The 21,179-nt window shown below is 38.7% G+C and overlaps 1 protein-coding gene across 6 annotated transcripts in view; it reads left to right on the top strand.

The window, feature by feature from the left end:
- Positions 1-21,179, top strand: part of MXRA7 (matrix remodeling associated 7) — an 89,097-nt gene that overhangs the window by 23,023 nt on the left and 44,895 nt on the right. The window lies entirely within an intron of this gene.

Raw genomic sequence — 21,179 nt, forward strand, 5'->3', positions numbered from 1 at the left:
TTCTTGTCCTTTATAGACTTTGGATGCGTTATTGCTTCTAAAGGAGCTAGCCATTCTGGGATATTTAAAAAGTGATTTTTCTTTATGTCTTTCCAGACTTCTAGTAGATATTTCCTTAATGTGTGCCTTTTAAAATATGAATGGTTTTTATCCTTATCATACCATAAAAATGCGTGCCATCCAAGCATTAAATCGTGTCCTTCTAAGTTAAGTATTCTTTTGTTATCTAGGATTATCCACTCTCTAAGCCATGTTAATGCGGCAGCCTGATAATATAGTCTCCAATTTGGAAGGCCGAATCCTCCTCTTTCTTTAATATCTTCTAAGCAATTCATTTTTATCCTTGCTTTTTTCCCTTGCCATATGAATTTTTTAACTAGGTTTGTTAAAGTTTTTAAAAAGATTCCCCCTGGATTTATTGGTATTACCTGGAAAAGAAATAAAACCTTGGGTAGAATATTCATCTTAATTGTTGCAATTCTTCCTAAAAAAGATATTTTCAGATTATTCCACATTGCTAAATCTTTTTTAATTTCTGCTAATAATTTTATATAATTATCATTTTTTAATGTTATTGTTTTCGCTGTTAAGTTTATTCCTAAGTATTTTACTTTTTTTACAGTCTTTATTCCAGAGATACTTTCTAATTTAGTTTCTTGTGTTTTATTCATATTTTTAGTCAAAAAATGTGTTTTACTTTTATTTATCTTTAAACCTGCTACCTTTCCATATTGTTCAATAGCTTGCAGTAAAGTAGGAACTGTTGTTGTCGGTTCTTCAATTATGAACATTAGATCATCTGCAAAGGCCTGGACTTTATAAGTTTCTTCTCCTACAGTTAAACCTTTTATTTTAGGGTCCGCTCTTATTTTAATTAATAAGGTTTCAAGAGTCATGATAAATAACAATGGTGATATAGGGCAACCTTGACGAACTCCCTTATTTATATCAAGTGTTGGTAATTGATTGTTGTTCAATATTATGTTCGTTGTTTGTTTTGAGTATATAGTATCTATTAGGTTAACAAATTTTGGGCCAAATCTCATTTTATTTAATTGCATTTTTATGAATATCCAATTAACGTTGTCGAAGGCCTTTTGAGCATCTAGAAACATTAAAGATGCCATCTTGTCTGAGTGTTGTTCATAATACTCTAGTGTATTTATTACGGTTCTAAGATTATTTTTAATTTGTCTCCCTGGTAGAAACCCATTTTGGTCTTGGTGTATTATTCCATTTATAACTCTTTTGAGTCTCTCTGCATAAATGGCAATAAATATCTTATAGTCTACATTTAATAATGATATAGGCCTATAGTTTTTAATTTTTTCTGGATCTGTGCCCTGTTTATGTATTAAAGTTGTCAGTGATTCTGACCAAGATTTGGGGATTTTACCCTCAAGTCTACATAAATTAAAGGTTTCTAACATGTGGTTTCTTATTGTTTCATTTTCTATCTTATACCATTCTGCGGGTATGGCATCTGGGCCTGTGGCCTTGTTGCTTTTTTGTTTTTTAATTGTTGTTAAGAGTTCTTCCATTGTTATTGGTCCATCCATGGTGGCCTGTTGGTCTTCTGTTATTTGTGGTAATTTTGAAGCTTTTAAATAGTTAAAAACTTCATCTTCGGTAACATGATCTTTAGCATATAGCTCTTTATAAAAATTATACACAATGTCTGCCTTACCTTCTGTATCATATTTTATTATACCGTCTTTATCTTCTAATTTTTGGATTAATTTTGATTGGCTCTGTTTTCTAAGTTTATATGCTAGCCATCTGCCAGGTTTATTTGCGTATTCAAAATATTGTTGCTTTGCTCTTTTGATCTTTTCAGTTAATTGGTTTTGTTCTATGACTCTAATTTTATGTTTAATTACATTTATTTCTGTCTTTAAATCTCTGTTCTTAGTGTGTTGCTGCGATAAGGATTCTAATTGTTTTAATTCATTTATTAATTGTAGATATTCTAATTTCTTTTCCTTGTTATATTTTGCTGTATAAGATATTGTTAAGCCTCTTATATACGCTTTAACTGTGTCCCATAAATTCTGTGGAGTAGTGTCTGAGGTTTTATTAATTTCAAAAAATATTTTTAGTTTCTTTTCAATCCAATCCTTGTATTTCTTATCATTTAATATATATCTATTCATCCGCCAGTTGTTCTGTTTATTATTCATCGTCATAGAGACCACTATTGGGTTGTGATCAGCCCATGTATTAGCGTCTATCTCAACCTCTCTTATTTGTTCTGCAACCGTTTTTGGTGCCCATAACATGTCAATTCTCGTCCAAATTTTATGAGGGTTGGAGTAGAAGGTATATTGTCTTTTGTAAGGGTGTCTTTCCCTCCAAATGTCACTTAGTAATAATTCCGCTTTCATTTTTTGGAAAGTACTAGGTAGCAAATTCCTTCTTGTTTTTTTACCTTTTTCCCTTTTTTTATTACCTCCCCCTCCTGAATGGTCTAATTGTCTATTCGCAATAGCATTGAAGTCACCTATTATCAATACATTGTCAATAGCTAGATCTATTATTATTTGATGTACATTTTTATAAAATGTCATTTGGTCTTCATTGGGGGCATAGATAGAAACAACCACTAGAGGTCTAGGTTCAATATCAACTTGTACAATCAATATCCTACCCTCTTTATCCTTATATATTTGTTTGGAATTTATAGAATTCTTAACATACATCACTACACCTCTTTTTTTTTGGTCTGCTAATGCAGCGTACATTTTTCCAATTTTGGGATTCAACAGTAATTTTTGGTTATTTTTTTTAATATGAACTTCTTGTAATATTGCAATCTGAACATTTTGATTTCTAATTTTGGAAAAGATTTGTTTCCTTTTTCTTGGTTCATTAAGTCCATTAACATTTACGGAAAAGATTTTTAAATCTTTATTTGTTGTCATTTAGTGGGTTTTTTGGTTTCCCGCTGAGGTTGAACTCTTCTAGCACCTTGGTCCTGCTCTATTACTTGAGCAGTAGCCCCCAGATCTTCTTCTTGCTGGGTTGGTAATTCTTCCCCTGGTTGCTGTTGAGCTGGTTGTAGTTGGACCACTTGTTGCTTACTTGTGTGATCAAAGTGGCTGATGCCACTCTTTTCAAAAAAGTACATAGCTTGTTCTACGTTTTCCAGTTTGTACCTTGTAGAACGCCATGTCAGAGAAAGTCCTTGTGGAATAAGCCAATGGTAAGTGATGTTTTCTTTGATCAAAATTTTAGTTAAAAAGTGATAGTCTCTTCTGCTTTCTCTGACGCTTCTTGGAACTTGTTTTAGTATCTTTAAGTCTACTCCGTGATGTTGAGGCTGGGAGTTTCTTGAATAATGGAGTATCTCATCTCGCAACGCTTTTCTTGTAAACTTAATGTGTATCTCTCTTGGGAGGTTGTGTCGACGGATATAGCTATTCGAGATTCTGTATACTTCATCGATTTCTTTCAGTAAAGCTGTGGGATCCTCTTGGAGTATACCTCCAATAGTTTCCGCCATAGTCATTTTTAAATCTTCATCTTTTTCCTCTTTTATATTCTGAAATCGAAGTCCGTACGAAGCTCGTTGCATCTCCAGCTGAATGATTGATTCATCATATCTTCTGTATCTTTCATCAGCTCTCCCTTCAAGGTAGTCCATTCTTTTCTCATTTTTGTCAGATTGCTCTTCAACTTTTTTGACTCGTTCATCACTTTCTTGGAGTGTTTGTTGAATCTGCTTTATCTGGTCTTTCATCTCACCCATGTCAGCTTTCAATTGGGCCATCTCCACTTTGAATTCTGCCAAGTCGGCTTTTATGGCTTCTCTTTGTTGTGTTGCATCCTCTTTTATGGCCTCTCTTTGTTGAGTGGCGTCTTCTTGTGATTTAAACATAAAGTCCTTCAAAGTATTTAAAGTCTCATGTAAAGTTGCAAAATTAGACTGCATTATTTTGTCTTTGTCTTTATCTTTGGTGGACATGGTTAACACCTGGTGCGAGGGAGAAGAATGCGGTGACACTTGTGGAGAGAGAGTAGTTGGTGTAGTTTGTTTTTTTGCTGTTTTAACAAGGGTTGAGGTACTGGACATTGTCAAATTAGAATCCACTATTTCAAATTTAGATTAGTTTCAATTTATATGTAGTAAAAAAGAAAAGAATTGCTATAAATTCCAAATCTGTTCAATGTATTTTGTTAAAAAAAAAATTCCCTTATAATATAACTATACCAATTCAGTACCAATTCAATTAATAACAGAATTCAAAAAATATTATTATTTTTTTTAAAAAAAAAATTAAAATATTCAATGCCACAGAAAGAAAAAACAAGTATTAACTTTTGCGAATAAGAGAGAAGTAAAAGTTAAAAATAAGTAGTGTGATGGGAAGGCCAGAAATAAAGAAAGAAAAAAAATATCAGCTATATATAGAAAACAGAAAGAAAAGCATAGGAGGAAAAAGTTTGAGAGGAGGGAAGGAAAGGGAGAGAGGAAAAAAATAAAAGTTATTAAGAAAAAGTGAAAGGAATTGTTCAAAGGGGAAAGAAAAAAAAAGAGGAGGTACTGTTTTAATTCAACTAATTAGAATGGAGCAGGAACCCAAGGCTTGTTAACAATGCATATGGTTCAAGCTAAACTTCTTTTAATAATAACAATGCACAAGGAATAGAGAAAAAAAGAAAGTCAAAGGAAAGTCAGGAAAAGAAAAATAGTTATTCAAAAGACACAATAACAACATTATATACTTATATTCTTCTTATAGATCCTGTAATTTTGCTAGAGAGTAAAGATGAAAATCCAAGTCTCAGAGGATGAAGTTGTATTTAATTTCAGTTCCAAGTTCAAAGGGAAAGACAAATCAAAAACTTTCTTGTATTCAAAATGAAGTCAGTTTATTTTCCAAGTTCAAGGCAGGAACAAAGAAACAAATCCCAAGATGGAGTCAAGTTAAGTTCCGTGCAGCAGGGCAGATGTTAAAAAAAATTCTCAACAAATAATCCAAAAGGAGTCAGCAGATAATCCAAAAAGGCTCAGCAAGTAATCCAAATAGGTTAATCCAATAGTAGGTAATCCAAAAAAAAAAAAGATTTCAATCTCTTCTAAATTCCATTTATTTCATAGTTATTGAATTATTTCATGTTGTGAAAAAGAGCAACAAGAAAGGAAAAAAGGCAGCAAGACTGTGTTCCTCCGCTTTCAAAATTTAAACCCAGAACATTATGATTTTAACAGTCTATCAAAAACAAATTCTAATCATCACTAGTAATTTCCTTTAGCAGTTAGGATTTTCTAAATAGTCATATCAAATTTAAGTTATTTTATTAAACCATAAAGTCAAGAAATTATTTTGTAGGTTCCAAGGTTCAAGTTCAAAATGGAAAAGTAAAAGTGAAAAAATTAGATCCGGCTGTTGTTTGCGGATGAGTTCAAACAGGGAAAAACTTTCACTTTCGCCCTGAAGAAAAAAAAACTTTTACTTAAAGCTTTCACGATCTTCTGCTTTTAAACACGAAACACAATGGAAATTCTTTACCTTAGGTCCTTTCTCTGCTGTATTCTTTTTCAATCAAAATAGTTTGTACTTTCACTTCTTGGATTTTTTTCTTCTTCCCGCTGGGTGAGGGGAGAAAGCGCTGGCCGGTCCTCTTAAGCAAAGAGGAGCGGTTCTCCCGTCTCCGAAGCTGCGGGGCGAACCGCTGCCTCCGGAGTCCTGGCGATGGGTCCTCGGGCAGAGGAGAGCCCCCTGTTCTTGGATCGGGCCATCCGAGCCCGATCCGATTGCAAATGCGACCTTCGGAGGGGGTAGAAGGGATCGCTTGGCAGAGCCCTGCCAGAAACGTCCCGCCGCGATCTCCTCCAAACCGGAAGTCCCCTGTTCCAAGTATCTACTACTCTTTCAGTAAAATAATATTTTCTCATGTTGCTTTTGATCTTTCTCCCAACTAACTAACTTTTTCTTACTAATGAAACAATTAGTCTCCCCCTCATGTTGTTCTGTTTGGCATTGCAAAAAAAAAAAAAAAATTAAACCATTTTCCACCTTTCACATTTCAGTAATTCTTTTGTAGACTGCAGAGCAACTCTGTGTGTAAACATTGTGGTTCATTCTGGATTTGGCTGAGTACCTACAGCTTACTGAGTCATAGTTTTGCTTTAATTATGGTTTACTGAATATACCACAATTGGCAGAATTCAAGTAGTGCTGTGGTTGGATTCACAAAATACGCTAAACTCAACCCTAACAAGCTGCATCGTGGCTTGGAGTGATTGTGAACCTTGATCTGAACACCAACTGAAATCAAAGGAGTTGTTTAAATCACTAAGACCAATACGACTTTAGATTAATTCATACATAAGACTGTAATATCCAGCGACAGCTCGTACACAGGCAGTTCACTATCTCATACTTTACAGGCAGGTGTCACTTTGCCCCAGGAGGAAAGTATGCATGGTTGTATGCTGTACACATGTGTGAGGGAGGGAACTATTTATTAGTTATCTCTTTTTTTAAAAAAAAATACTTTATTAATTGATTAAGAATGGGAAGGGGGGATGGGAGTACAAAAAGAGAAGTAGGAGGGGGATGGGGTAAACAATATTTTTATACAGTAGCTTACATATATTGTTGTATATACATTCCAAATATTTGTCTATAGGTAATTATTTTGTATTCAATATTCTTATTTGGATAATCTTATATCTGTAGAATTTAGTAGTTCAGGGGTAACGTAGAAAAGAAAGGTAGTTTGGAAGTGGGATAGGAAAGAACAGAAAGAGAAAAAAAGAAAGAAAGAAAGAAAGAAAGAGAGAGGGGGGTAGTACCTGCAGACTAGCAGGAATATGCATTGTGACGACTTAGTTTGGTTATGTTTGTTAATTTTATGAGTAATAGGTATTTGTGAGTTATGATATTGGTAAGTTGTTAGTAGTTATCGAGTGGATTGAACTCAGACAGCGATTGTGCTGATTTTGGTCCGAATTTCTATTGTGTATATCTTTATTTTAATTTATGTTAAGAAATTTTGATTGGTTTTTGTTTTATTGTTTTTAAAGTTAGATAACCAACTGAACCATTTCTCCCAGGCCTTGTAGAACTCTGAATCATTTTTGTTTTGCATTTCCATTGTTATTTTTGATAATTCAGCACATTCCATAATTTTACTAATAATAGTTAAGTTTGTCGAGGTGTCTTCTTTTTTCTAATGTTGTGCGTATGTTAGTCTGGCGGCCGTCAGTATTTGAATAGTTATCTCTTTGTCTCTCCAAGGGTTCATTTTAAAAAGTGATCTGGAAGATTGTGCCTGGCTGTCATTAGCCAAGCAAAGATGTCCAAAATGCAGGGCATCAGGCCGCCTTAGTCCCTCAGAGGCAGAGACCACCTCTGACAGGCACAGCCATGTGGAAAATGAATTGCGCTAGACAACAGCAGTCCTATTTTCCAATAAACTGACATTTCCCCCTGCAGAGTCAGCTGCTTGCAAACATACGCCTTGCATTTCAAGGAGACAAGGTTCTGATTAATGAGCAAAGGGGAGATGTTATCCCAGCTGCTCTGAGAGTTTCTCCTTGGGGTAGGCAAGAGTTTTTAAAATCTCAGATATTATATATATTTCAAATCACAATAGCTAGACACCCTGAAACTTGCATAAAAGGGGGGAAAACCCACACAGCCCCTTTTTTCACTTGCATTCCAGTAGGGAGGAGTGTTGGGAATTACTACTGAGCATTAAACCAGACATGGATTGGGGGGAGGTGGGAAATAAGAGGGAAATCAAATAATTTAGCTGAGAGAAGTCCAATTAAGAATTGTGGTATTGGATATGCATATTCCATTTAAGAAAATATCAGAGCCTGTATGTGATTTCAATGAAAATGTACAGAATAAAACTGACAAAAGGCTTAAAATTCATCTTTCAACATGCAGAATTGTTTAGTTTCTATATAAAAGAGAACTGCATTTTAGTAACTTCGATAGTGGATAACCTGAATTATGGTCTCCTTCCCAGGACCACTTCAGTTGTTATAAATTATGGAATTACGGTACTTCTTTTTCTTTTTCCTTCTGGCGCTCATGAATTGAATGGCTTTTGTAGTCTCTTGCACACTTCTGAAAAGAGGTTTTAAAATCTCCAGTAGCAAATGGGGCTAGACTCAGGAGCTCACCCTCCCAAATATAAAACGATGAGATCAGGCCACACATCCAGCCTGTTGTAATGCCTTCCTTTGTTAGAGCAGCTAGGATGGATGCCAGATGCCAGCAGTGAGTCCAATTAGAGGAACCTTAATAAGCTATTGTCCATTCTCTTTTAGGGGCTGGGAATTCAGTAAACCTGGTCCCTGTGTACATAGGAAATAATGCTTGATTTCCTCCTAACACAACATCTCTGGGAAACCAGCCACATGTTCCTGCAAGCATTTCCCAAAATTAACATGTCTGTATTAGAGATTTAAGGCAGTTATTTTTTTAGCAAAGCAGCACTTTTAATATACACTGCTCAAAAAAGGGGAACACTTAAAAAACACAATATAACTCCAAGTAAATCAAACTTCTGTGAAATCAAACTATCCACTTCAGAAGCAACCTTGATTGTCAATCAATTTCACATGCTGTTGTGCACATTCAACTTTGTACAGAACAAAGTTTTCAGTGAGAATATTTCATGCATTCAGATCTAGCATGTGTTATTTGGGTGTTCCGTTTATTTTTTTTGAGCAGTATAGTTGACTACGGTTTCCATCTTGCTGCTGAAAGTAATAGGGCTTGTATCTAGTAAAAGTAATAATAAATGGAACCAAGTATCTAACTACTGTGTTTCATCTTAATAGCTCGTCTTCCTAAGTAACCTTCATTCCAAGTTAGCATCCCAGGGTCCACACAGCCAAATTAGCTTATCTCTCAAAATCCTCTATCACTTGAAAGCAAGAAACTGCAGTTCTTCTGAAGCAGTGTTTCTCAGCCTTGGCAACCTGGAGACGTGTGGACTTCAATTCCCAGAATTCCCCAACCAGCATGTCCCCCAGCCCCAACCACACACCTTCCAAATTGCCAAGGTTGAAAAAAACTGTTCTAAAATATTATTTATTGATTTATATGCTACCCCTCTCCGAGGACTCAGGGCAGCTCATAACGTAATAAAAAAGTATACAATATCAAAGTCTAAAATCCAATTAATATAATTAACTATTCTAAAAACCCTGGAACATTTAAAAAAATCATTCATTCACATTCAACAACAAGCATACTTCACACTCATCGGCCAGAAGCTAGGGTCTAGTGACCCCAAGCCTGGTGGCATAGATGAGCATTCAAGTTTTTATGGAAGGCAAGGAGGGTGGGGGCAGTACGAATCTCTGGGGGAGAGGATTCTAGAGGACCGGGCCCCCCACAGAGAAGGCTCTTCCCTTAGGCCCCACCAGACGACATTGTCTAGTTGAAGGGACCTGGAAAAGGCCAACTCTATGAGATCTGACCGGTCGCTGGGACTCATGCGACATGTTCATACATTGGGAAAATGTGGGCCAGCTTTTGTTCTGCCCGCATGTTTCAACCGCCCATAATTACAGGGTAATTAGTCCAGGAAGACACACACCACACAATAAAAGGAAAACCCAAAAGTTTTTATAAACAGAAAAACAGAAACAGCTCCCTTTTTAAATGTCAAAGGGATTTTCTGGTACACACAAGGCACTGGTTAAATGCAATCCAATTGCTCACCTAATAACTGGGAAATTGAGTCCAATTCTAAAGTCCAGAGAGTCCACACACAATCTTGAACAGCACAAAAACCACGATCTTGACGAAACAATGAATCAGATAAACTGCCATGAGGCTAAAACACCAGGTTGCACTTTTATCTGTAGCACTAATTACAGCAGCCCCGCCCAACAACAGGTGGCCTCATTTTCTCTTGTAATAATCCTTCAGTTGTTGTCTCCTATGCATCACTCTACGCATGTGTGGATGTGTCATTAATTCTTGTTCAGAATCCAAGGATGATACAGTTGATTGATCTCCTGGGCTGTCTGCCAAACTCCCCTCTTCCCTGTTACTCACACTTCCTTGGTCAGAGGAGGCTTCGTGGGCAGATTCCATCGGGAGCAAAACAGGCCTGCGGCATATGGATGTTTCCCCCACATCCACCTGCACATTACTTGGGGCATGAGCTGGGCCAGAGCTAACCACAACAGCTTTTATATTAGGAAGCAAACCACTATTGAAAGGCTTTTATGGGCTGTGGAAATACACTTGGAGCTTCATATAAACCAATTGTTTTACACATATACAGTGATCCCCCGATCATTGCGAGGGTTCCGTTCCAGGACCCCTAGCAATGATCGGGTTTTCGCGAAGTAGCGCTGCAGAAGTAAAAACACCATCTGCGCATGCGCAGATGGTGTTTTTACTTCCGCAGCGCTAGCGAGGAGCCGAAGATTGGGGTTCCTGGGAAGGGGACTCAGCTGGGAAGTGGCGCTGGGGTTTCCCCACCGCCCACGCAAACTCCTCTCTGCCGCTCGCCCGCCCTTCGCCCGCCCACACCGCTCGCTCGCGCCGCTTCCCAGCTGAGTCCTGAAGCCAATTCGCTTCAGGACTCAGCTGGGAAGCGGCGCGAGCAAACGGCGTGGGCAGGCGAAGGGCGGGCGAGCTGCGCGCGGGCAGGCAGGCGGCGGACAAGCTGTTCGCTCGCGCCGCTCGCTCGCGCCGCTTCCCAGCTGAGTCCTGAAGCCAATTCGCTTCAGGACTCAGCTGGGAAGTGGCGCGAGCGAACGGCGTGGGCGGGCGAAGGGCGGGCGAGTGGCAGCGAGGAGTTTGCGTGGGCGGTGGGGAAACTCCTCGCTGATGCCCGCCGCTCGCCCTCCCGCCAGCAAGAGGGGGAAGACCCAGGGAAGCCGCCCAGCAGCTGATCTGCCCGGCGCCATCTACGCATGCGTGCCCATAGAAAAAAAGGGCGCGCATGCGCAGATGGTGTTTTGACTTCCGGGTTGAAAAATCGTGATTTAGCCCGTTCGCAATGATCGGGATCGTGATACCCGGGGGATCACTGTACACATACCTTGTTGTAAAGGGCACCTTCTATAGTATGTTTCTGCCAAAATGGCAGCATTGTTCAGAAACCAGTTTTTATGCCTTTGGGGCTGACAAGTGGCTCACTCAATTGAGTTTTGGAAAGGGGGGTGGCTTTTTAAAGTAAGCAAACACTAAATTCTGGCAAGATTATGATAAGAATATCCTTTCCAAAAGAAAACAAGAATCCTAATCTAAATAATTGACTTTACAAAGTGAAATTGCAGCCCATCCTATGATACTTTATATGTGAAGGAGCTGTATTTTTCTGGGTATAAAATGAAATATTGCTTATGGTTCTGCAAAGACTATAATGACAAAGAAAAATTATTTGATGATTAAATATAATTAAAATGTTAAAGAGAGGAATGCATGATATTGAACTGCTGGTACTAATAAACTAATAAAAGAAGCAGATTTTTCAAGAAGAATTAGATTTATCAGTTAATATCTGCAGAAAGTCTTTCTCTGTTACAAGTAATAAAGACAGAGAATATTAGTGGGAAATCTTCAAGGCTACACAGTCCCCAAGCAACCAATCTAGGAGTTGAAGGTAGGATCTTTTGGACTCACAATCCTGAGTGGTTACCACTGAATCCAGCAATTCCTGGTTTCTAAGCTGATGTGGAATCTATTTATGCCATCAATGCCCAGGTGAAATGATGTTTATCATTAGGCAAATGCAGTTGGAAGTCTACTGTTAATGAACTAGATTAGAAATGAGTTAAAAACAGCAGGCTCAAACAAGCTTGCAAAACATCTCAAGAGGATAAGCTGGGTGAGACCCAGAAGACCATGTCAGTTCCTCTCCTTATTACTGCATAGAAAGTTGAGACTAATATAGAAGGGGAAGAAATAGTAGATTTACTTGATAACAAAAAATATATATCCAGAATTGGTTCTAATTACTCAGCTGAGTATGCTGGCACCTTGATGTAATTGTACATAATAGTTCCTGAAAGAAGTAGTATTTCAGTTCTTCGTTTGCACAAAATCTGTTATTTGAGCAAAAACATGACATTAAAATAAGTCTTTATTAAGGGCTTATTAGAGAAAGGTAGGAACAGGGGATTTATGAGCCACCAAAACTTTTGCAAAAACACAGACCTGGGCTCAATTAAATCCCAACCTTCTAGCTACTGAGTTACTAAAATGGTGGTGATAAATTGATGATATTCCAACCTATTTTTACTGAGGCTGCAGGATGCCTGTGGAAAGAGAGAGTTTTTCCTCACCTATCAGCCCTTCAAGAAATGCCAGGAAATAGATTCTACAAGTTTGACTATTATTACATTAAACTTTATTAGTGATGTAATTATGTACATAATCCTGAAGCCTAACAATGTCTTCCCAATTTAAGTTTTGTAACCATTTCTTCATAATTTCTCCAAGGTCCTTCCCTGCCTTAGATTCTAGAGTAACATTTTAGGATGAGAGAAATGTTTTAAGCTTCAGGTACAGGGGAAGCAAGCTGTAGCTTTTCAGATAGACAAGGGGGCAAAAAAAAAAAGATTTAGAGATGAAAACATTCTTAAAATACACTTGTTTGCTTAACTCTTTCCGATGCAAGATCTTGGGCTAGTCCTTAGAAGTAGTTTAGGGGGAATAAATGTCAGGGAGCACAGCTAGTTTGGATGGAAATTTAAAACTAACTGGATCTGGACACATCCCGTAGGACTTTGTGCACAATCTGGGAATTCTAGGGGGAAGCTCAGACAACGGCAGTGACATTTGAAGGATGGCATGGATGGAATGATGATGCTGAATGACAGGAAAATGTGGAGCCATTGGAAAAAGATATTTCAGTAGAAAGTAGAAAACAAGACAAAGAAAGGTGCGAAACCACTCCCATTAAAATATAACTTTTCACGTGCTTTCACGATTCTTAATACGGTAACCACATTGCTCTACATTCCAGCAGTAGCTTACTATAAAAGGCTGGTGGAGGAGATAAACAAAGAAGATGTCCATTGTTTTGTTTCGTTTGTTTGTTTGTTTATTTATTTAAATACAAATTGAAAGTTAAGGAGAATAAAAACGTGTAGTAGTAAATATCAGGGAAGGGATAGAAGAAGAGATATGAGAATAGAATACATCAATGAAGAGTAGAGGAAGGATATATGGATGGGAGAAAAGATATATAAAATATAGGAGAGACAATTGGACAGGGGACGGAAGGCACACTAGTGCACTTATGCTCGCCCCTTACTGACCTCTAAGGAATCTGGAGAAGTCAACCATGGATAGTCTAAGGGAAAAATGTTGGGGGTTGGGGGTTGACACCACGGAGTCTGGTAATGAGTTCCATGCTTCAACAACTCGATTGCTAAAGTCATATTTTTTACAGTCAAGTTTGGAGCGGTTGATATTAAGTTTGAACCTGTTGCGTGCTCTTGTGTTATTGCGGTTGAAGCTGAAGCAGTTGTTCTGGCCCTTTTTCAAGTGGGTCACAGCATACGTTACAAAGCGATGTGGCTTCACTCATTAGGTTTCAGCCATCATCTCAACTTTTGCTGTTGTAAAAAACCTTTGCGCATGCACAACTAAGACTGTAAATACTAGGTCAGAGCTCTTAATAATGGCCAAAACTAGTGTGAACGGTCAACTATTTTTAGGGAGTACAAAGTCTCACTGTTACAGGATTGTAGAATATATTTTAAAAGTCATTTTAACCTCTCAAGATACCATTTTATTTAGCACTTTAGTTATTTTATTGAATGTCTCTATTTTTCTTGGCTGGAAGTTGTTGCTGCCATTGCTGGTTTCCTATAATGTTTTTGACTGACTTCATAATTAAAGGGTTTCCAGGGGTATCATTTTGTTTGTTTGCTTGCTTGTTTGTTTATTTAGATTTATATGCTGCCCAATCCCGCAGGACTCAGGGCAGCTTACAACAATAAAATACAATAGAAAGTCAAAGTCAAATATTAATAACAATAAAAAACCCTTAAACTAATCAATATAATCATACCCTCACACATTTCACTCAAAACATGATTCAGCTGGGACAAGATATTGACTCTCACAGTGTCCAGGCCTGCCAGCAGAGCCAGGTCTTCAAGGCTTTTTGCAAGGCCTGTAGAGTGGGAGCAGTATGGACCTCGGGGGGTAGTTGGTTCCAAAGAGCCGGGGCTGCCTCAGAGAAGGCCCTCCCCAGCGGGCCCGCCAACCTGCACTGCTTAATCAACGGGACCCAGAGAAGTCCAACCCTGTGAGTTGTTAGCCGCCCTGAGTCTGCGGAGAGGGGTGGCATACAAATCTAATAAATTATTATTATCATTATTATTATTATCTAATTGGTCTCTGAGAGTATGCGGCAGGAGACAGTCCCATAAATAGTCTGGTCCTAAGCCACGTAGGGCTTTATAGGTGATAACCAACACCTTGAATTGTGACCACTTAAGCTGATATGAAGTCCAGTTACTTGTTGAAGTTTATTCTGGAAATCTTTATGGATGTTAACACAACAGATTTTCTTAAAATAGCCACTGCAATATATATTTTTAAAGTTCACAATGAAATTGACATATTTTCCTTAAAACATGAACATGCTGTATTATCTGAAGAATTGCACACAATACTGTTTTTATATGAAAAACTTGACTGTTGTTTTCCTTAATGTTCTAAACGAAAAATTTTATAAGATTAAGTTAAAAGACAAGTGAGCATTTTTTATGCCCTTATTTGTTTTGTTTTTTTAAAAAAACGAGTCCTCAATATCCAATTGATTGACACTAGTTATTTTTTGTACCAGTGAATATAGCTGATTAATTCATAGCAATAGCCAAATCTCTCTTCCCCATTTCCATGGGGGGTTCTTTCTTCAGTGTGTCTGTTCAGGAATGAGGCATGTAATGTACCAGCTTGCAAATGGCTCTCACTTGAATTCACCATTTCACATTGCTGTCTGTGTACATAACAGTCTCGACTTCTTGGCAGGCAGAAGACTTTATCCTTTTTCAAAGGCACACCCAGCCTCAAGCCACCCCCCAGATTAGCACTGATTATTCCAATAGTCCGAGAAGTTGTTTGCTTTAGCAGCTGTTTCCTTCATTACAATGATGAAGAGATCAAGAAGCAGGATTTGGTTGAAAGGGAGCAGCAAATGATGTCACTGACTGTGAAGCAGAGCCTTTATTTCAGGCTGAATTCTTTTCCTCTTGCTGTGCCTTGCATCAGGCGTGGATTTAAAAAAACAGAGCCTTAAATGGCAACATGTGACACGCTTTAGAAAGGATAGCCAAGAGTTATTTTCCATCCTGTAGGGTTTTTTTAAAAGAAAAATTCTCCTACCAAACTCTGGGTTTAAATTCCTTTCACACCGCTCCTCTGTGATAAAGACCTTGCAAGATTCTTCCTCCTGGGTTTGGCATTGCAACTTCATTATTTTATGTACATAAAAACAGCAATGCAACAGAACAAGATTTCGGTTCTCTGGTGTCTTTTCCTTCTGCAATGGATTTAAGGCAGCTTTGCCACTTGCTGCAAAATGAAGCCATGTATCTGTCAGCAACAGGATGAAGCTTGTAGGAAGTAAGCAAAGGGACTTGGGGAGCTTCTTCATTTAGAAATTAAAGTTTAAATAGGTTCCAATCCAGTTCCAAAACAATCTGTGACAAGTAAAGCAATCGTTAGATTTTTTTCCTATCATCTTCTTCCACATCACATTCCTATGAATATCATGGTCAACTCTGCTGTAAGAACATGAGAAAAGCCTGGTTAGATCAGCTCAAAACCAATCATAATCTACTATTTCTCACATTGGCCTATTTGATGTCCTTGCATGTAGGAGATCCAGATGTAGGCCCGTCTTCCTGAAATTCTGTGAACTCAGGATTTGAAGTTAACCCTCAGTCCAAGTAACAAATCTCAAGAGCATGAGTGTCAAACTCACCGCCCACAGGCTGCCTACATCGTGTGCTGGCCACACTCAGTTTAGCTAAGGGAGGGGAAGTCACGATATATCATGTGATGATGTCATGACATGAGTTTGACACCCCTGCTCAAGAGAAATCATCCTTAATTAAATTGGTCTTCTGTATGTGCATCCAATCTGCTTTTAAACTCTTTCAACTTAGAGGCCACCATCATCTTTTGTAGCAATGAATTCCAAGGTCAATTAGGTTTTATATGCAGAAAAAACCCCATTCTGTATTTACTAACAAGACTTTAAATTTGTATATTCTGAGCTTCGCCGAGTTTATCTTATGCTCTCCAACATAATTGGTTTATTGCAATTGAATCTGAAACATAATCAAAGTTTTTGTAGGAAACTGGTTTGATTTAGCACGTATTTTAGGTTAAATTGACTGAATTAAGAGTGAAGAGGAGATAGGTGGATTAAAACAGTTTTAGAAAGCAGATAATCCTTTATAGAAGTAGATAACTACTCAAAGAGACTCAGCTGGCAATTCTGCAGCAATATCTATGGCTGGTAAAACAGGCACAGGAGGAAAATTATAAGCATATGACTCAGGCTTCCAATATGAATGTCGCAAAGCTTAATCCACAAAGAAAAGCTTAAACAATGTGGATACTGCTGTGTTGGCATCCATGTGGGGGCCAGCTGGAACCAAAATTAGTTAGTGAACCCAAATTCTTATTATACCCAATAGGTGGCTTTTCATATCAGACCCATAAAACTGTTCATGGACCTGCTGGGCAAGGTTGGATAATTCAGCTAACTAGTCCAACCATTGTCTTTTTCAAAAGTTTCATAATTCATCAAAATTAATAAAAGACCATTACTTTTACAAATGCATAATAAGACAAATGATATTTATGATATCATTAATAGACATCAACATCTGGCATTTCGAAACCTTTTTCCCATTATCTAGGTATTTCTTTTAACTCTATGTATACCAAGTTTTTATTTTTTGTAAATCATCCTAGAATCATTGAATGTGTGTGAGAGATAGAATAGAACAGAACAGAATAGAATAGAATAGAACAGAACAGAACAGAATAGAATTTTTATTGGCCAAGTGTCATTGGAAGCACAAGGAATTTGTCTTGGTGCATATGCTCTCAGTGTACATAAAAGAAAAGAAAAGTTCATCAAGAATAAGGAACAACACTTTAATATAATTTAATCAATATAAATTGTAAGGATACCAGCAACAAAGTTACAGTCATACAGTCATTTGTGGGAGGTGATGGGAACACTGTGAAGATTAATAGTAGTACAGACCTAGTAAATAGTTTGACAGTGTTGAGGGAATTATTCTGTAAATAAATAAATAATAAATAGGTATGCACAATAACAAGGACCTATCTGAACCTTCTCCCCAGAAAATTTTCATTCTAGAAGTAGCCTGAATATGCAGAAAAACCCACCATCAGTTGTTGCTATGTCCAGGTAAGGATGGAAAGACTGTAGACTTGAACTAGAGCAGAGGTGTCAAATTTGTGTCGTCACGTTATCATGACATGATGTATTGTGACTTTTCCCCCACCACTAAAACAGGTGAGCTTGGCCAGCATCTGGCACATCTGGGTTGCGGGCTGCAAGTTTGACACCCCCTGAACTAGAGAAACTGCAGACAGAATTGTCAACTCAGCTCAGTATAAAGCAACCCCCATTTTCCAATGTGGACTCATTAGCTAGTGATTGCTCCCAGGCAAGGCACTGACTGTAGTGACTTGTAATCAGTGAAGGTTTTACTACCACACTGTGGGCGTGGCTTATGCAGGATGCTCTGCATTTTTTCCCAACATCTTTCAGTGCAAATTGGGTGCTCTGGGGTGGAACTCCATTTTCGCTACCCCACTGCATCCCACCCCCCGGTCCAGTCAGTAGCCCAACCCTGTTTGTAATGCAGCTCTCTGAACAAAGGCAACTCAGGGTAGGTCACACTTTGTTTCCCCCAAATATTCGTGACTTGTGAGAAGTGAACAAAGAGGCAAAAGGAGCTTGTTTTGGGAAACATTAATTAAATTGGAGTGTACATGTAGTAGTGATGCTGGATTTGGTGAGTTAAGGAGCATTGAATGCAAAATGCAATAAAGAAGGCTAGTGCATAATATACATTCTTCCCTGGTGACACCCTTTACCTTGATTTCTGAGCTGGAGATAACAGTAGAGATCCCTGGTTTTTGTAAAACTGCTTTCTAAATTCACAAGACATTTGGTGCAAGGAATATGTCTGTTCTATCACATCTTGATAACAGCCCAAGGCTCTTCCCTTCTGCTCTTGGCTTCTTTTCTATCTTGATTTTGCCTTCTTAATTGGAAGTGACAATCTCCTTTGGTGGCCCTCTCTGTGCCTACCCTCCTGTACAAATGGTGGAAGCTGTCAGCCCCCACCGAACCGAGCCAGGGGAATTCAAGGTGCCGAGAAAGAAACAGGCTCACCTATCATCTGGTTGTTCCGCTCTTTTCCAGAGTCACAGGAAAAATAAGTACAACTTTCTGCCTTGTTATTTTGCAATCTGGCACCTAAGGAACAGTGAAAAAGTGAATGCATATGTGGTAATACATACTTCTACTTATGTGTTTGTGTTGAGTATGAAAAAAAATGTGTTTGTGTTGAGTATGAAAAAAATTAATAGATTGGCACACCGAGATGCTTCTACAGTCAACTTCTCTCCGACTGTAAACTTGGATTAAAATGGTTGAAGTATTTCCTAAAGAATCCTATGATGTGACATCTAGTTTCCCTTTCTTGCCTATATAGTTCTCATAGACCAGTGATGGCGAACCTATGGCATGGGTGCCAGAGATGGCATGTGAAGCCATATCTGCTGGTGAGCTGTTGCACTAGCTCAATTCCAACTCCAATGTTTGGCTTGCACAGAGGCTCTGGGAGGGTGTTTTTATCCTCCCCTCGGCTTCAGGGAAGACTTTGGATCCTGGGGAGGGTGAAATATGAGTCCACAGGCCATAAAGTGTTGTAGTTGGCTCTGGCCCAGCTCCTGCCCCAGAGAATGGGGAGGTGGATGCAGGGGAAACTTCAACATGTCACAGGCATGTGTTATTGCCGACAGAATCAGTTCAGAGTTTAGTTTCCTCGGACGAAGAAGAAGGTGGGAGTGACTCGGCAGAGGAGGGCTTGCCACACAGCCCAGGCAGTCAATCTCCCTTATCTTCCTTTGATTCGGATGATGACGTTTTGGACCCACGCAAGCGCAGAATTATGAGTAGAAGAGACCAAGTAAGAACATATTACAGGAAATAAGGGAGGCCACCTGTGTTTGGGTGGGGCTCCAGTAATTAGGGCTGCTGCTATAAATAGCAGCATGTAGGTTTGGCCATTGTGGAAGAATATCTGATCGGAGTTCGTCAGGAATCTTGTGTTGGTGGACTTTGATGCTTTTTCTCACCTTTGAAACCAAAGCAGAGCAACGTGTGTGTGTGTGTGTGTGTGTGTGTGTGTGTCTCACTTCGTTGGAAGAAGAAGGGGTATGAAGTTTCTTCACAGCTGCTAGCTAAGTACTTAATGACTGCTTAAGGGAAATTGTACAGACTACCTGGTTGTTTTGGGAAGAGTTCTCTTTGCAATACAAAAAGAGTGCTTTGTTTATTTTGACTTTTGTGATAAAGAACATTGTTTTGAATTTTCAAATGTTTGTGTGTCTGAAATTTGTACCCTTGAATTTTCGGGAGTCTCCTATCAGAGAGCCCGGCAGAACATAAAGGGACCATAGTTCCCCTTCCCTGATATGAAAGTGCTTCTTGACTTTACACCCACAAGTACCTGAGTGTTCACAATGCTTCTGTGATAAAGTGCTACGGTGATCTAAAAAAAAAAGTTATTTTTGAGGGGGGGAAATGGAAGTACAGTGGAACCCCGACATAAGAGCTGCTCTACTTAAGAGCAACTCGAGATAAGAGCTGGGAGGGGAGAGATATTTTTGTTCTACTTACAAGCCCAAATTCGAGATACAAGCGCCAAGGAGCTGTCTCCTGAAGCCAAACGCTAACTTCCGCGTTCGGCTTCAGGAGACAGCTGCGAAGCGGCGCGCGTGTTTTAAAAGGTTGCAGCCGGCCTGGGGGGCTCGGGGGGGTGCTTGCAGCTTTCTTTCTTGCTCTTTTTCTTTCTCTCTTTTACCTTCCCTTCCTCTATTTCTTCTTTTCTTTCTCCTTCCCACCTTCTTCCCTCCCTCCCTCCCTTCACTCATTCCTCTCTTACTCTCCCCTTTCATAAGTTTCCTTGCTTCCTTCCTCTGTTCCTGTCCCTTCCCCCTTTCTTTCTTTCTTTCTTTCTTTCTTTCTTTCTTTCTTTCTTTCTTGCTTGCTTGCTTGCTTGCTTGCTTGCTTGCTTGCTTGCTTTCTTTCTTGCTCTTTTTCTTTCTCTCTTTTACCTTCCCTTCCTCTATTTCTTCTTTTCTTTCTCCTTCCCACCTTCTTCCCTCCCTCCCTCCCTTCACTCATTCCTCTCTTACTCCCCCCTTTCATAAGTTTCCTTGCTTCCTTCCTCTGTTCCTGTCCCTTCCCTCTTTCCTTCCTTCCTTCCCACCCTCCGTCCATTCATTCACCCATTCCTCTCTTGATCGCTTAAAGCCGGTCCCTGGTGCAAAAAGGGTTGGGGACCTCTGTCCTACAGGATTGGGTGGCAGAGAAGTTGAACATATGTAAATTTAAAAGTTTAAGAAAGTTTACAAGTTAAGTGAAAGAAACTTCATTATTCATTTATATGTACATGTACATTTCTTCATTAAAAACATGTCTTTCTGCATAATTTAGACTAACTTTGTGAGTTTTTTGAGGGCTGGAACCAATTAAAATTATTTACATTAATTCCTATGGGGAAAAGTCGTTCGAGATAAGAGCTGCTCGACTTAAGAGCCCAGGTCCGGAACGAATTAAACTCGTATCTCGAGGTACCACTGTAATCTTACATTTCTGAAGCATGTGAGTGCAATATATGTGCATATTTGGAGTGGGAATGTATATATATTCAAGTGGGAAAGGCTGCTCAAAATAACCCATAGTAGAAAAGGTGAAATTAAGAATCTAAGAGTAAAGGTGGATATGTATATTATATAATAACAGAAAATGGGAAACAGAACAATTTGAGAAAATAAATGTACATGTCAGCAAACAAAGGTGTGAAAAAATATATGCAGATACAGAACTAAATGTTTACCCTTAATCTCTTGTTTTGAAAAAACAACAACGATTGGTTCAAAAAA

The sequence above is a fragment of the Erythrolamprus reginae genome, chromosome 2 (assembly GCF_031021105.1).
Source record: "Erythrolamprus reginae isolate rEryReg1 chromosome 2, rEryReg1.hap1, whole genome shotgun sequence".
NCBI classification, from domain to species: domain Eukaryota; kingdom Metazoa; phylum Chordata; class Lepidosauria; order Squamata; family Dipsadidae; genus Erythrolamprus; species Erythrolamprus reginae.